Source organism: Solea senegalensis, linkage group LG12 (genome assembly GCF_019176455.1).
Source record: "Solea senegalensis isolate Sse05_10M linkage group LG12, IFAPA_SoseM_1, whole genome shotgun sequence".
Lineage (NCBI taxonomy): Eukaryota > Metazoa > Chordata > Actinopteri > Pleuronectiformes > Soleidae > Solea > Solea senegalensis.
The window spans coordinates 13,736,449-13,754,990 of NC_058032.1; positions in this window are offsets into that span (position 1 = coordinate 13,736,449).

Sequence of the window (18,542 nt, forward strand, 5' to 3'; positions counted from 1 at the left end):
ACCTTTCTTCCTCTTTTTCACGGCTCTTATTGGAACCGTTGCTCTGTTCTCCTTTTTCATATATTTCCTTGACTATGGATCTCTACTCTTTTTCTCGCCTATCAACGCAGCTGCTAATTAAAGTGGAGTAAAAATAACAGCGGCGTTGCTAAGCTTGTGAGTTTGGCAGACCAGGAGTTGAGCAAACCCGGTTGGCTGCCAGCTGAGAAAACCTTTCAGGCACATTTGCCAGCCCATAATCTTTAAGTGGGTCACGTAACTGAAACCCAGGCATGACTTTGTGCTGCTCTGGAGGTAAAGAAGTCCAGAATCCAACGAGAGGATGAAAAAATATCCCCCAAATTAGGAACCCCAAATACCAGACGACTCAGGGATTATGATACCGAATTAATTAACAAGCACTTACTCTCTGGCTTGATCACCTATGAGCTGGAACAGGAGAATGTGGTTTTCTCAAGTCAACCTGAACAGGAACTTGGTACAGCCGCCTATTCATTTTCTTATTTTCTTATTCAGCAATGTAAGTGGATAGGCCCAGTTGGCCGCCGCTGGCTAGATTGGTGGGCGTTTATTTCAAGGTGTTTATATTTGGTCCTGTCTCCAGGGATACACTCATTACATGGCTGTTATATCAGCACCTTATATGATGACAAATAACACTGCACTCTCCAGGTTATTTCTTCATACATTTTTGTGACTGTGTATTCTCTGTTGACAGAGTTTTTCTGTTTTTTTTGGCTTTCTCTTTTCAAAATCTTACACAACAACTGGACTTTTCCCCCCACAATAGTATTTTTTCTACCCTGGGGAAATATATCCTGGTACTACTCCCTCTCTGGAGTATAAATAAAATACTGCATTATATTCAGCCGCAATTGCTTCTTTCGTGACAATATGATTTATGTTTGCAGTCATGTAACCTGGATTGAACTCATTTCTTCCTGGGATGTGTTTCTTGAACTCTGCAACACATGGGTGTGCAGAGGCATTTGTCATACACTTCCTCCACTTTCCTTTTAATCACTTCTGTGGTGTTACCGTCCGTTACTGAAGGTTTATGAGGGGAAACACGGGAGAGCCCACGCTCTAGTCAGTGAACCCTGGCTGCATCCAGTAATTAGACTAACCATTGGGAAGCACACACTGACCCAGATTCCGGTGGGAGAATGTTGCTTTAGATTAAATTTGAAAGAAAAGGTGTTATTTTTTTATTTGATGCAAACAATAGTACACTTACTGAACACATACGCAAACCTCTAACGCGATAGCTATTACTGCTGTTCTTCTGTAAGGTGTCTGATGTCAGATGGTAGTGATCAGTGTTGTAATGTAATGAAGTACAAATACTTTGTTACTATACTTAAATACACAATTCACTTATCTGTACTTTTTTAATTTTTACTTTTACTCCACTAGAGTTCCTCTAACTATCTTTGTTACTACCAAATAAAATCAGAAGAAGAGTTGGTGATGGTCTGCATTTATATAGAGCAAGTGCCTTGCTCAAGGACACATATAGACTCGCAGAGCCAGGAATTTAACCCACAACCTTCCAATTGAAAGACAACTCACCCTACCATCGTGTCATATCAGAAAATGACCTTTGATATGTAAGTACAGTAAATGTCATATACTTTTAAGACTTTTACTGACGCAATATTATAAAAAGTGAGTATCTCTTTTAGGTACTTTATACAAGACTGGTAGTGATGATGACGATAATGATGATGCTACTCGCAGCTGGTTGTCCAGATTTGGGTACATCAGTTCACAAAATAGATTCCACCATCGCTTATGTCTCATCAGAATTAAAAACTCCTACACAGACATATTACATAGAGCCTGAGCAGTGGGAGGTTGTTCTCTGTGTTTCCATGTTGTCGATTGTCAGCCACATCAGCTTCAAATTAAACTGCAAATGTATGGAGTTGTAAGAAAGTGATTAAGCAAAATCTCCCACAAATGACTAAGTGACTTTCAACCAGCTATGGATAGTTGAATTTGATGTTCTTTTTAAGCGTCCAGATGTGATTTTTATTGGCTCTTGAAGTTCTTATAGACTTAAACTTCTCTTTGAGTGACTTCTTCAACATTAATTCACCAACAATTTATGGTCTGTGTGAAATATTTGAGTTATGAGACACATTGGCCCCTGCCCAGTGTCTGAAATTACAGCCCCCCACATCATTCAAACCGTGCCCCGTTTGTCAGGAAATGTTTGGCAGAATTATTTTCGTGGGTTAATGTTCCTCTCAAATTGAGACTGACCTCGCCAGTGTTAGACTGCATTGAGACGGAGGAGGAGGAGGAAGGAGGAGGAGGAAAGGGTGTTGCAGGGTATGTTAACACAGAACTGTACCTTCCCATTCATGGTTACTGGCAAACAGGTGGCCAGGAAATGACACAGGAAAGTGCTGCTATCACACCTGACTCACACCTATTTTATTCTGCCAACTGCCATATCCTCCTGCACTCCACCTCTGTATACCCACACCCACACTCCATTATCCTGCATGACACACCCTTTGTCCATCCTCTCCGTCTCAAATTAGCACGTCGTCCATTCATCACCTCACTTCAGCCCCTGAGACAGACACCATAGCCTCTCCTTTCTCGCATGGATGTATCTTGGCTCATGGCAAGGTCACATGCTTTTCAGAAAAGTCATTATTTGCTACTCTAGCTCACGTAGGTCTGGTTGTGCTGTTGTACAGTGGAAGGTGCCGTTTTCATTCATCCTTCGCTTTTTAATGGGTTCACGATGTGCCGTGTCTCTCCGAGGTTGCACTTGGCCTCGATCAGGGCAAAACAAAATGCACTACGGTCAAAGAGGAGCTGACTATGGATTTCACCCTCCCTAAAGGAAACAAAGGGGCATTCACCGCATGGCACCACACACTGCTGACGTCTGTCTGAGCATCACGTTGAAGAAATCTTTTAGTATTCAGCTGCCATGACATTATCTAGATGCACTGCCCACCATCTACGTTGGCTTCTCCTGTCTGCTTTGATGTCCTCCATATCTTTTTTGGCATAATGGTTGCTATGACTTATCTGATCTGAGAGATGTTTCATTTCTCCAGATATTCCAGTGGTTTACTTGAAGGCCAAAAATGTTCTTTTCAGGGTAGGAGCGGTGATCTTAGAAGTAAGCTTAAACCAAAAATAAAGCAGTTCTTATCGGGCGCACATCAGGACAGAAACAGTAGAGCTGAGACGTTTGGCTGGTTGCCCTGTCTAAAATAATACTTGAAATCTAAATTCTGTCATACCAGTTGTGGAAATACCCACCAGGTCCTGACACAGATGGAAATCAGACGCCAAGGATTCAGCAGACTGTTGCTGAAAGGCTTAGAATACTGTAGCTTTGTCCTGTTAGTCAGCCATCAGTGTTTGGGCCTGCTGCATGCCCACTTTCTCCACACATCTGTAGTAGCTTAAAACTCAGTGGGTTGGATCAAAGAGACAGAGCTGGGCTTTGTCAGACCTCAAATTGTCTGCAGGACCCGACCATCATGGTGTAGAGATTCTGTCCGAAAGCTCCAGGGGAGGACTGAGTTCACTGCCCCTGACCAGCAGCCCCAGTAACCTCGCTTGATCAGAGCACTGGTCTGCACTGCAGCAGCAGCAGCAGCAGCAGCAGCAGCAGCGACTGGGGTCTGTTCTCATCCCACTGAGGGGATTTTGTTTGAGAGCACTGAAGAGTAGAGGCAATGCCGTTAGCAGAGTTGTGAGCATGAGAGGACTACAAAAAGACTAAAGAAAGGCTGAGAGGGTGGTCGAAACAGACAGCTCAAATGCCTCTCTCTTCATTTTGATGACTTTGGCTTGGCAGCAGTAACAACTTACTCTGGTATTTTCGTCTGTTTCTGTCACCTTCCCTCTCCTGTCTCCTTATTCTTTGCCTGCGGGACTCTGACCCTGCTGCCATGTAATGGCCGTGTGTTTTGATTGGTGCAGCAGAGGGAAACGGGACATTGTCTGGACAGGATCTAGGCTGAGATCAGCAGATAGATTGAATGGTGGTTTAGGGCAGCGACTCAAGCGACCAGCGTCATCTTTGTTTTAGTTGGACGCAGCCAACACTTAGCTAATCATAGAAGAGAGCCACACATGCAGGAAATAGAGACTTATGAAAACAAGCAACCAGTCTGGCATTATTATGGCAAAGTCATCCATTAGAAATATGTTACTATTGATTATGTGTCCAGATGTCATCAGACGCTGTTTTCCTTTCGAGTACACTGGTGAAATATAATCTAACAATTGATATTTTCCAATGCTGTCACAATCTGAACAGTGTCAGCGCTTTTGAACGTCACCTTCCCCTCCTTAGTGCCTGTTGTCAGAGCATCCTGAACTGTTGATTACATGGTTGGTTATGGCCCGCCACCGTGTTATAATTGTCAAGAGTGCACAGGCCTGGCTGCCGCTCTGTGCAAAAGGGGCTGACACTGAAAGGATGCAGACAACTGATTTATGATTTCTGGCAAAAAAGAAGAAGCTAACAAGTAATTCCTAGCAACAGACTCAGATTACAACATGCTTGGGTTGTTGTGGCACGGGTGCATGACCTGAAATTGCTAGTCTGTCCAATTGCAGTGCCATGAATCTGCAGTGATATACAGAGACTGGTAGCCAATATGAAACAGGGCGTGGATGGTGATATATCCCATATGGTGCTCCACACACTGATCAATTGACAAAGAAGTCAAAATGTCTCTGACTTCTGTCCCGATTTATTACACAAACCCAGATTGTGTGTGTGTGTGTGTGTGTGCGTGTGTGTGTGTTTGCAGCGCACTGCTTGATGTTTTACAGTCTTTGCACAGACAGGAATACAATTCAGGTGGGAAAATACCTAAATTCCCAACTTCCACAGTCATGCCTGCAGCTCATGTACATGAGTAATGATGTTGTTAGTATTAGTAGAATAGAAGTGTGATGATGATGATCGTAGATAAAAAAAGTCAGGGCTCATAAATGTTATAATGATTAATTTTGACGGGGCATACTAATCACTCCATCCAGTACTTGTGAAGACATTTAAAATCTAGGCCTGACGGTGGCATTAGAGGAGAACACCAAATTATCATCCATTAGTTGTTGAGATAACTCAGGATGTATGAAAGTGTTGGATTAACAATATAAGCTGTGCTTACATGTGCACACTTTCTTCAGTCAGTCTGATTAGAAAGGATAACTTCCCTGTTCACCTGGACAAAAAAAAAGAAGTAATCCGACTACGACTGTGTGAATACATGCATCAAGCTGCTTTTAATCGGAATAGTAGTAGAGAAGCCTGTATTGTATTGTTGCTGCTCACACTCAGTGTGTGCGTGGATGGTGCATGGACTGGTCAGCTTATGTAGATCTCATGTGAAGGATAAAGCGGTAGAAGATCAGTGGGTGAGTTTCTCCTCTGCCCGTCTGACCATCATCATTTTCATGTCCCTCCTCTCCCATGTCTATGACGTTCATTTCTGTTTATAAGCCGTTTTTTTTCCCCCCTTCAAAGATGGATCTACATTTGTTTATTTTGCGCCCCATAATGAAGCTGCAGGCTCAGCAGTTCACACTGCTCCTGCATTTGATAAACAGACGGAGAGAGCAGCATGACATTTACATCAATCCAAGCACATTTTATTTACGACTCTATAACGTAGAATTCTTTTAAAGTCTCTAATAAGAAAACTGTGTGAGCTCCCACCATGTTTCTATCTGTCTCCAGCAATATCGAAAGCAGAAATACGTCACGTTAACGTTCCAACCATTCCGATTATTATTTGTCCGTGTAAACATAGCTATTGGCGATGTACAGGACTGATATTGATTTATTTCTGTCCACCAGAAGTGACATCGTACGTCACACACTGTACTATTGTCATAGTGACAAGCTGGGCAGAGGGACAGTTGCCTAACACAGGAATTGGAATATGTTCCCAGTTTGTGAAATAGCTTCCTCTCCTACTGGGTTGGACTCCACATCGCCTGATATTCTGTGGGATTCAAGGCCTCTGAGGCTTTCCACAATGTGTCATTTCCTCCCTGGAATCCATGGATTAGTCATATCACTTCCTATTGTCCGTGCCAGGCCGTGGCCCACTTAGCCACAGCTCGCCTTTGTCCGTAGCGGCTTTTATGGCCTTGTGGTTATGCCACAGTCAGCACATGTCCACTACTGTCAAAAAGATTTACTTTTTCCTTTACCATTTAACTGTTGGAAAATTAAATTGTGAAATTTGAGTGCAATGGGACCATTTGAGCATCATTCCCAGGCTTGGCAGTGGCCATCACATACCCACTAAACCATAGCCATGTATGGTGATGGTTACACCATGAACCTTGCTCACTTTTTTATATATATTATATTAACTTTGTGTGATAAGACCCTGGAATGTGAATGTGTTAATGAGAAAACACCTTTGGTCACTGTGAGACAGATACTCTGTCCTGAGTGTTCAGTTTAGCCTCTGGGAGGATGAAAAATAAGGAAAGAGGAGAAGAGGAAGAGGGAAAAAAAAGGGAGGGCAAAAAAAAAACAAAAAACCTTTTCCATCTCGCTCCAAAGCAACCTTGGATCTGCCTGTGGAAGTTTTAATGGGAGTCAGATGTGCCGCTAATCAAAGGAATATGGCGGGAAATGTTAGTGAGCCTGAGCAAGCAGCAACAGTTATACAGGAACTGTGATAAGACCCAAACGACAGTAACAAATTACACTTCTTGACTTCAGAGCCAAGTAAAAGAATTCTACGTAAGCCTAGAGTTGATTTTGTGTCCACTGGGACATGGTGGTGTGGTGGAGTTCAGTGTCATTTATGAGGTGGTGGGAGAACAGACAGAATATATACTGTTGTTTCCTGCATACATGTATTAGCAATAAAAAATAATGATCCCACAATCAATGCTTTATAATAGATTAAATGACTATGTATAATGTGGAAAAGCTTAAATCCCACCTCTACAGCTCCCCAACGCTTTAAAAAGTGTTTTATTGTCTTTTTGTTTTGCAGCGTATTCCTTTACTGCTGTGGTTCACTCTCATGGCTCAGAGCGTTGTTTTAAGCTGAAGCAGTCCACTATTTTCCATCTCTAAAAACCCAGTGTGTGTGTGTGTGTGTGTTCGTGCGCCCTAATTGCCTTGCACCAAACAGAAGACAGCGTGACAAAGAGTGGATATTTCTTCCAAGAGCTTGTGGTCACCAAAAAAGTTCATCCAAATAAGGTCACATCTAAGTTTCTTGTTTCTGTTGAAGTGAACACAAGTCGTTTTCCTCGAATATTGAGAGGAATCGACCAAATGTTTTAAGACAGCTGTTGTTGCTCTTGGCGTTTCACGGCAGTTGGCAGAATGTCGCGTCACTGCCTTCTTTCCTTTGCCCCTTCGTCGCCTTACTCACCTTCTGCAAAGCACTGAATGTCACTTTTGTACAAACACCTGAATGAGCCTTTTATATGAACATCAGGTCTTTTTTCGGCTGCCATGTTTGTAATGACAAACTAAACACCTTTTTAATTTGAATGATAACTGAAGTCTATCATAGGTCCTCCTACATGTTTGGAAGGGAAGTGTGAGGTGAGAGATATTCAGCTGCAGCTTCACCTAAAGATGCTGCTAAATCCTACACACTGCCAAACTCTGAAGCCATCATGGTACATTACAGGATGTTCAGGATGGTCAAACCCAGGGTCAGGCTTGCGTTTCGACTAAGCGCAGTACATTTACTTGATAGGTGGAGTGACACAACAGAAAACAACAAAGCAGACAACAATGGAGGACATCCAGCAGCTGTTTTTACTCCTTGGTTTGTGGCTGTTTGTCAAGCTTTGTGGTAGTACTTTGAGTACTATTTAAAATTGCCTCAACTTCCATGGGATATTTACACCGGTGGTAAGAGAGTGGCGTCTTTTATGTCGCCCAATCAGCTGAGTGTCATTGGTAGAGGTAGTCCAGCTCCACCCTGACATTTCCATACCATTTTACTCTGGTACTTCAAGAGAAGGGAGCCAAAATATGACCCAGTGGGGCCTGAATTGTTCCACTCGATGGAAACATGGGTTAAGACATTACAGACATCTTTGAATGTAGTTTTGAACTTTGAGTGATATTAATTCTGTTTACATTCCAATAAAGTAGCTTTTATACATCATTGTCTAATGTAATTGTCTGTTATCAGTTGAATATAATGTTTTTCTCTCCACTTTGCTGCTCAGCATATATTTATGCTGATGTCGCACATGTCGTTAACACTCTAACACCACAAAGTGTCTCACTCTGTCCTGTGACAATGGCATCCCGCCTATCTAATCACTCACGGCCGCCGACCTCACTCACTTGTCTTTTCGCCTCCGTCTCTGTTTTTCTCATGTATTCTACTTTTCATTATGCAGTACGTCCAGAGTGCCAGCGCATGCTTAACAGCAGTGACCGCCAGCCAGCCAACAACCTGAAAATGGAAGTGATGAGATCATGTGCTGATGCACGTTCACAGAGGAGGAACAAATTCAGCTATTCGTCTTTGTCAAACCGCAAACTCCTTTCCTCCGCTTGTAGACTAAACACACTCGCAACACAGACAGGCACGCATTGCATTCATGCATGCTTGTGAGTGCACAAATCAAAGTACCACAACACAAAGAGACGTAAAACAACCACACACACTGTGAGACTTACACTTGTGCAAACACACACTGACTGACATAGAAGTTAGAGCACAAGCACGAGATATGTATTATGCTAAACACCTACAAAGAAGTACAGTAAACCTAATTTATTACTTATCTGTCAGTGTGTTTCTGGAGCTTTGTTTGCCCTGACTCTGATTCTCACAGACACGAAAACCACAGAGATGTGACTTTAACTCACATTAACATAAAATAACCACGGGTCATGCACAAAGAACTCATGGGAAAGCAGCGCCGAGCCTTCAACCTCTAACTGCTCAGAACCTTGGCTCGATTATAAAGGGGGCATTTTCATTGCACTCCCATTTTCTGAACCAATCTGGCGAGCTTCTCCATGAATATCTGTGGTCCAAAGAATAATAAATAGCACGTGGTAGAGGAAAAAACCCAGAAAGAGGGAAAACAGAGAGACGAGTAAAAGAAAGGAACTGTCATAGAAATAGGAGACTACGTAGGAAGCCTGTTGGAGCATGTTTGGTCTATTTACAAAACAGTCGTTGCTGCTGTCTGGAATGCCTGCATTTAACTGGAAGAGCAATAATCAAAAGAGCTGCAGGCTATGGCATCCGCACAGGAGAGGTTATGGGGATTCAGCATTTTGCAGGAAGTATATTACTCCCTCAGTCATGCCAGTGGGACTGGGAGCTTAAAAATAAGCTTGTGTGAGACAATTAAAAAAGGAAATGTTCCTCTGGTGTCTGTTTTCATTTAGCTCATTGCATTGTGAGGCACGAAACTACCACAAAAGTATCGTCCACGTGGGTGGCAGGTAACGGTAGTGGATGAGAGGCTTTCCCCGGGCGCAGATGGGTTTTCCATTACAATTTATATCAGGTGAAAAAACATGTTTTCTTAATTGGCCGTCGTGAGGAGCGAAAGAGTCTTTTCTTTCTCAGAGTCATATGCCGAGCAGATGGGATTAAGTCCAAACTGCATTCATAGGCAGACAAGTTATAAACAACGTGGATAGCCTAAGGTGGAACTACCTCTTTACAATAACAAATGAGTTGACTTTGTGATGGAAAGGACACTTCCTCTGCATGCGGTGTGAATAATATGGATATTGGTTCCATATTGACGTGCATTGCTAAGTGCCTGTCAGTGGTCAGGTGCAGCAGTGGACGTGATGGACGTTCTGGCATTTATGGGACGAGACAACGATGTCAAAGCCGCGGTGTCTCCTCCAGACATCTGTGTGGCGGCACGTCTGCCGGCAGTAAGGTGCAGCAGGCTGAACACAAACAAGCAAGCACACATGCAATCGCAACGTACACATAGTGAAGAGTGAAGCTCCAGTCATCTGAATCGGCTGGCCGGGATCAAACACAGCTCACGAGGGGCACAGTGAGACGAGGAGCCGCGCCTTCAAAGAGATAATGCTCCTTCACGTTGTGTTTCCACAGACTGAATCACCTTCCTGTGGTATGAAAGAATGTTTTCAATCCCGTCTGGTATTCAGTTTCCCACAAGAGCGGTTCAAAGAGTTATGTGTCATTAAGAGTCACAGTTGACGGAGGAGAACTCCACTGGCTCCTTTACTCTTACTGTATTTGAGAGGAGAAAACAAGACTAAAAATCCGTCAACATGCATGACACAAGTGGCCAAGTGAGGCCTGTAATTCTTATTTTACACCAGGGAACTGGTGTAAGAAAAACAGAGACTGTAGGACTTACATTCTTCCCACTGGTAAAGTAATAGAAGAAGAAAAAAAAGCAGGATTTGCTCGATGAACAGAAACAGGTAAAAGTAGCAGTTGCCAATTTAGTTTAAAAACAGTTAAAAGTTATATTGATCAGGGTTTTCTGCAATTTAAGTTGAGGTGGTCCTGTTTTAAGAACACTTGAGCAGTACAACAAAAAAAACCTTTATTTTCTACTTGTCTTGGTTGTATTTATTTTATCAGGGGCAGCTAAATGTAGCATTTAACCATTGTGTTGTACATATTATGTGCCACTGTCCCATTCAATTGACTTAAATGTCAGACTGACAGACCTGTGATGTGGATTGAGTTTGAAAATATGAGTCATGGCTTATTGTCTCAAGAAATGTACCATTACATTTTGGTTTTGCAATAATCGCAGCCCAAGTACATTTGTAACAGCTACATGTATTTTTAGATAAGAAAATACACATAAAAGAAACAGGTCCAGCAGTGATTATACAACTAAGACTAGATCCATTACAGCGCTCATGAGTCTCACACACTTTATTTCTTTAAACACTACACTGCAATAAAAAGCAGTGTTTATGTGCCAGTTCAGCACTTACACTAATATGGGACAAGCTTTGTTTTGGTAATCATTAAAAATAACTGCTAAATGTTCTTTAAAAAAAAAGAAGAAAAAACATACTGGCAATATGGCGTTTGGATGTGGACATCCACCAGGAGCAGAAGTGATAAACAGAGCTGTCTTTCAGCTACTTCTTTGCATGTTAAGTAAATGGTGAACTGTATCTTTAGGGAACAGTCACTATGCCAACAGTGCTTACATGACCACTGAGCTGAGACTGGCACTGACACAAGTTCAGGGAGGACAGGGAGAAAAACAACACAAGTTAATTCCTTTTCAGCATCCTGAAACTGTCAGGCATGTAAAGCTCATTAGCCGCCTAATAAACCAGATTAGCCAAATAGAGATTGTGGCATATAATAACAGGCTGTGAAACAACAGATACAAACAGAGATCATCACTGTCAATACAACTTATCACCCGCCCGCCAGAGACCTTCAAGCCTGTGCAGCTTTAAAAGGATGAATCAGGCCCAGGGCAACTCTGTCGTTGTCAGGATTAATTGGCTAGTGCCGTGTTAGAGTCAGTCTTAATAAATTAATCTGAACTGTACATGAGCTTCACTGGCTCCCGTATCACTGACTAAAATCTGTCCAACCAAACCAGTTCTCACCAGTCTGTAGTGGAAACACGTTATTCTCACACTGAACTATGAAATTCAAAAGAAAGAAAGAAAGAAAGAAGGAAAAGAAACAAGTATGGTGTGACCGCAAAAACTCTAAATCCTGAAGTGATGGTTATAATGCTTTGGCAGTGTGGCTGCCTGCTACTTTCACAGCACTGTACAGTGAGCCTTTGTTTTGTTTAAGTACGTTTGTATGACTCTTCCCTTTTCAGTTGCTCCTAACAGGAAGCAATCAACATTGGCATCTGCCTGAACAATAATTCTGAAGAACTGTTCAATTTGACATTTCAAATGTGGAGGATAAAGTGGTAGAAGATGAATAGGATTTGTCAAATTGAACAATTCTTCATCTTCAGTGAGATTCCTCCCCTGTTGATGCTGATTGCTTCCTGTAAGGAACAACTGAAAATGGGCAAAGTCATGCAAACGTATTTTTTTATTCATCATTGTTTAACAAGGACGTGATAAGTGAGCGTGAGGTGCTCATGATCAGTAACACTTGAGTATGTCCTCTGCAGGATACAGGGGGAGGTCGTGTGTGTTCCTGTTGTGTCCTATCTGTCAGGCGGCTGGTGGACAGCTCACTGGGGTCCTCTTTAGAAACTGTCTCCAATCTCCCATGGTCTCTTGAGCTTGGAGAGGATAAATAACTGTCCCCGGCCTCTGGTGTAGCTGCTGTGCCGTGACCCACACGTCGGCCTCTGTGGACTCTTTTAGCACTTTCTCCCAACCGGAAAACTCGTGTTCTTGCCAGTACCGTCACTCGCCTCAGAGAACTGGGATGTACTGCTGGCCAGGGGAAGACCATTAAGGCCGTGGAGTGATGAGTAATGAGCAGAACATATACTGTGGAGGCTCTGCTTAAATGTGAGCAGCAGGAGCACCTATTAAAGCCTGACTCACTGGTTTGGCTAGCCCTCAGGCACTAACAGGCAAGTAAAATGACACTGAGCCTCAATTGCTGCTCTTTGATCCCATTTTTGTCTGAATGAGGCCTGCGAACTGATTTCGCATTATGAATGAGATCATTCTCAAATATGGCCCAGCAGCATTTGACATGAGTGTTTTTGCAGCTGCATTAGACTCCGAAAATCTTGTTACAGTAACGTATTCCCAGGTGAAAGATGGAAACCCTCTCCAGTGGCTTATTTTCACTGAGAAATGTAAAATGAGGGTCAGTTTGAACCAACAAAGACTCTAGTGTCCAGAAAATGAAAATGGGCTCACAGGATGAAAAATGATCCAACATATTCTCTTAATTCAGAGTGTAAAAAATGTGAGACGACCAAGTATAGAGCCCAGATGGCAGGAGGTATGAAGGTATGACTTTAATTGCTTCCAGACGCAATGCGAGGAGGGAGGGAGACACAACCTGAGAGATTTCTGATGAATATTATTGGAAGTCATTGTGGTTTGCTGGTATCTAAAGGTTCAGCTCTTAAAACTTCCACTTGTAAAACTAAGCATGAACTTATGAAGCGCTGGAACTGGAAATAAGAACATGAAACAGTGCATTTTCTCTCATCTTCTCATGTTTCTCCTTCTGTGACTCTTTCAGACACCGGGGCCTCTGATTTCCTGACATTTCACCACATTGCCTCCTCACAATGACTGTGGCAGATATTTCGGGCCCTCACACACACGCTGATTTAATTTGCAGGAGGTAAGATGAATAAATATATTTTGTCAGGAACTTGTGCTGTGTGACACACATTAAGTCCTCGGCTTGCATGGCGGTGAACCAGAGCACTGTTTGGCATTTTGGTTTTGGTCCTCTGGTAAATTTTGATTACATTCTGCAGAGCATTGATCCAAACAAAGAGTGAGCCTCTTGTTAGGAGAATAAATCCGGCCTTGTTCTTAACCCATCTGCAGAGGCCCAGCAACAAAGCGAAGGGCATTTAGATGGAAATGGGCTGAAACTAACAGAATCTGATTAAATGGAATGTCACATCATTTGATCCATATGCGTGTGCATAAGACTCTTTTAATGGATAAAATGCCGCTTAGATTAGATTCTCAGTTTTAATTATTTTGGTTGTGGTTGCATAGACACAGCATGGGAGAGAGGGCCTGGCTGCAGCAGAGTGACAGGTTGTATGTTGTTGTTTTTTTTTTTCTTCCTGGAGCTCCCACCCATTTCCCCTAATTCTTAATGCTTACTGACAATAGAGAAAATAGGGTGTTAAAGTGTTGCTAGACATTCCAGTGAATTATCTAATGTCCTGTACAGATTACAACCATGACTACATGTGAAAGACGTGTACCTCTTGTTATGTACTCACACCCAAACCCCTGATCTAAGATAGAATGCGGGTACAAGACTCCACACTAACCCTGACTCACTATATCAGAAATCACCCAAACACTTTCCCTGTGTGTTGCATTGAAAGTGAATGTGTGACCTACTTGCCCTTGTCCTGTTCCGGACTATGGGGTAGTGTGGATTGGAACTCACCTCCAGCAAAGTGTCACTTTGACTTGAATGACTGTGTCAGTCCGACTTAAAGCAGACTTTTAAAGACACGTAAATGCATTAGTCCGACTGAAACTGTATGAAACTGAATTTCTGAAAAGTTGGAACGTTGGATAATGAGTCAAATTGCAAGTGCATGTACAAAGACACACATTTTGCCATTTCACCTCAGTAACAACACCACAAGGAATTTGAAATCAAGTGTGGACTCTCAGCTTTAATTTGAGGGATTGAAACCAATTGCATTAACCTTTCAGAAATTATAAGCTATTTTTTTCATACATTTTATTAATTGTTGTCCATTTTCAGGGGCTCAAAAATAATAAGACAAACTCAAATCGTGATAAGTAAAAGTTTTGTTTTCATACTTGGGTTTCCTCCTTGGAGATGCTTTGCAACCACCTTGTTTGCAGGTCTGACTGACATAGTCACATTCCATTTCATTACCTTCAAAAGCTCTTGTGCTGCTTTTGCAGTATGTTTTGGGTCATTAGGGTCATCCTATCAGTTTTGCAGCGTTTAAATGAATCTGAGCAGAGAGGATCAAAATCCTGTACACTTCAGAAGTCACCCTGCTACTTCTATCAGCAGCCACATCATGAGCCTGGTTCACTGGCAGCCATACATGCCCATGCCATAACACTGCGTCCTCCTCCATGTGTGACTGATGATGTGTGGTGTGCTTTGGATCACAAGCTGTTCCTTTCCTTCTCCACAAGTATTTTTTTTTAGATTTTTTTCTCGCAAATTCAAGTCTAGTCTTCTTGAGTATTATCAGTGGTTTGCACCTTGCTGTGTGTTTACATTCATGAAGACGTCTCCTGATTGTAGACTTTGACAATGACACGCCCACCTCCTCAAGCGTGTTCCTGACTTGGCTGGATGTTGTAAAAGGGGGTTTTCTTCACCATTGGTGGTCTTCCAGTTCTTCACTAGTGGATTCCTTCTTTTTAAGAATGTACAAAATTGTTGATTTGGCCACTCCTAATGTTTTTGCTATCTCTCTGGATGATGCCTCTTTGGACCTCATATTTAAAAGTGTCTGGTTCTGATTTTGTAATGTTTGAAAGTAATAAATGACCTAAGTTATCTGGTTAAAAATCCCACTCATCAGTGTTCATGCTGCTGCAAACCAAACGCAAATTCAACCCTTGCAATCAGCTGCAGGACTTGACGGGGAATGGCGAGGTAACAGGCCATACCTGGCCATGAAACTGCTTTTTAGTCAATTGTTCTATACAAATGTGTACAATTCCTTAACCGTTAATGCGATTCTTTTGTTCAATCCTTCAATCCCTTTAATCACATCTTGATTGTTTCATTTCAAATTCATTGTGGTGGTGCAAAATGACAAAATCCAGGATTTGTAGACTGACAAAATGTTTGCTCAATCCACCAGAAGCTGCTTCGTATTCACAAGCTGTCGCCACCTAGTGTAACAGAGTCAGACAAAATTCAATCAATATATCGATTTCCCACTAGTGCCTGTATAGTGGGACAATGGTCCAATTACATGGCAAAGTCCAGCTATGACTGCAGTACATGGAAATGTACCGACTGTCCGTCCTGTGACCAGCATTTTTGTGGCATCGTCAACAATCACCTCTTTTGGCTTGTCCAGCGATTTGTCGTGGCTAGATGAGTTTCCAGGTCACGCCCCTCATGTTGGATGTCAGTAGGTCCCTCATCTCTGCCTGACTAAAAATAAAAATGCTATTGCGACAGGGGTCTGTTTGGTGGAGGAGTGTCCATTCATGGAAGCCAGGACTGAAAAAGCCTGTTTGCGCCTAAATTTAAAAAAAATGGAGACTAAATCAAATCGACCACATCCGCTGTTTGTTTGTATTGGCTGCTGCAGCAGCATGAACACTGATGAGTGGGATTTTTAACCAGATAACTTAGGTCATTTATTACTTTCAAACATTACAAAATCAGAACCAGACATGTTGAAGTGAAGGAAACGGAGATTGTGTCCCTGGACACAAATGACACATGTACCATTATTTTTGACTTTTTGTCAGAGCAGTGTTGTTGCCAAATACACATTCAAGGGGGCAACAGTGATATCGCTGATACACTTTTTTTTGTATGCATAAAAAGCAGCATTGGCTCTGTGTGTGTGTGTGTGTGTGTGTGTGTTTCGACAGTCCCAGACACAGAGCCTGAGCCAGCTGATTGTGGTTTTGGGCTCAGTCTGTGGATTAATGCACCGGGGCTCCCGCCATATGCTCATAGTGTGGGTCCAAGTCTGGCACACATACACTTCATAAATGCACACACACACATCCAGCATCCACTAGCAATGTCTTGCCCAGTCTGTGGAAGCAATTAAGACCACAAAACTATGTCGTAGTGAAGCCTGTGCCACGAAGTATATTTAGCATATATATTGGATTCTGAATTGTGTGTGTGAGGTTTTACATATTAGCAGGGACCAAATTGGTCTCTGAGTCTGCTCGTACTTTTAAATGTGAAATTAGTTGTCTGTTAGACACCGCTATGGATGGGTACTGTGAAGGAGTTAGATTGCTGTACTGACTGTTTCTTGCAAATGTGGCCTCGCAAGTAGTACAGCACATCATCAAACCACAAGGGGACACACCCTGAATCTACCAGGCTTTATTCATCGCTGCTTCAGACCACAACACCCTCTGAGGTAGTTTATGAGGAATACAGATGTCTGGATGACTGAAAATAAACATGCGTCTTCACAAAATCAGTTCTACGTACATTTGCAGAGGATCCGCAATAAATACAGTTGGTATGGAGCCGTAGCTTCATACACACACGCCATCAGGAGTGAGTTATGCCTCGTAATCACTGAGGAACATACTCATCAAAACCTCCACAAGCGTAGTGTGTAGTATCTCTCTCTGTGTTTATACTGAAGCTGTGCCTTTGAACAGCCCCGAGGCTGTATCCCATTACATCCAGTGGGATGTGCTGAGGGATGGCCGCAAGAAAGCAGATTGTGTATGATTCTAATCAGTTTAGCCTTAGCTGTAGCAAACACTCTTTATTAACTTCTGTAGATGCATCAGAGTTGAGACGGAATGCAAACCAGATCACTTAGGGTTCTTCTGAAGGAATGTGCGCTACATTTTCCCTCACACACACACACACACACACACACAGCTGCCCTTCAGAGAGTCACGCCAAAACACCAGAGTCAACCCGTCGACTGAAAACCCTGCAGACACAGCGGCTAATGGCGGCTCTCCCAGCTGCATGGGGTTCTACACATACAGTATAAACATGTCAGGAGGGGCTGAGTCAAAGTTGAGAGCACACAGCAATGGTGATGAAGAGGGGGAGACTGAGGGGGAAAAATCAGAACAAGTAGTCTGAAGTGAGGCCATAAAGAAAGGAAAAGTAAAAATCAATCTGGTTTGACAGGCATGTGAGGAAAGAGAGGGAATTGATAGAAGAATCTTGAGTCGGAGTCGGAACGTGATGTCGAAGGCAAGGCTGAGAAGCTACTTAAACGAGACTCAGCGTGATGGATTGTCTGAATAGCTTGGCAGGAGCATCCATCAGGTGAGGAGAGGTGGTGAAAAGTAAAGTTCAGACAAACACGTCTCACCTCTGAATTACTCAGGACTCAGAGATGGTTTTCCAATGCTTCACAACATGCTCATGTTCCAAAGTGATCTTGCCTTTTGGTAAACTTTGTGTAACCTGTTTATTTTTTTTTGATGAATCACAGGCTGAATACGTGCACCAGTAAGCTCATCCTGACGCCTTACACTCATTTATAGATATTATATGATACTATTCTGCCTCTGTTTGGTCTTTGTGAGCAGAAACAACGTTGTATGCTGCATCCGTCAGGTTCTGTCAGGCAAAACTATCAGACCTGACTGAGGTGTATACACATTTGTGTGTGTGTGTACATTGGCAACTTCGGGGCGGGCAAAGTCAAAAACCATTTATCCTGTCACAGCAATGACTGATCGGGTATTTTTACAGCAGTAAAAATTCACTCCTGTCGTAGGTGCCTCTTTGTGTTTTCAGTCGTACTCCAACCTGTTTGCCGACGTCTCGCTTTACTCGCACAATGTTGCCGTTTCCTCAGACTGTCCTGACATAAAAATAATCACTTCCCGCGTGGAGCGCGAGAATGTTGGTGGCTGACACAAGATCTAAACACTGCCGTTTAGAGAGCTGATAGACTTGATCGTGTGAACACATTTAACAATGGGTTGAATGTCACGGACATTTTCTTATATTTAAAAGCTACAGGCACTAGAGTTTTAACTTCCCTGCAAAGAGGCCAAACATTGTGTACCACATGTCACACATGAATGTCCATGAATTACTGTGCTGAACAATACACACACACGGTAAAAAAAAGAAAGAAAAAAAAAAGCTCCTTGGTGCCTCCATGTCAGAGGAAATCATTTTCTGTGTATAAATTGTATTATTCACTGCATCCACAGAGCCTGTGGCTTTAGCAGGAACTCA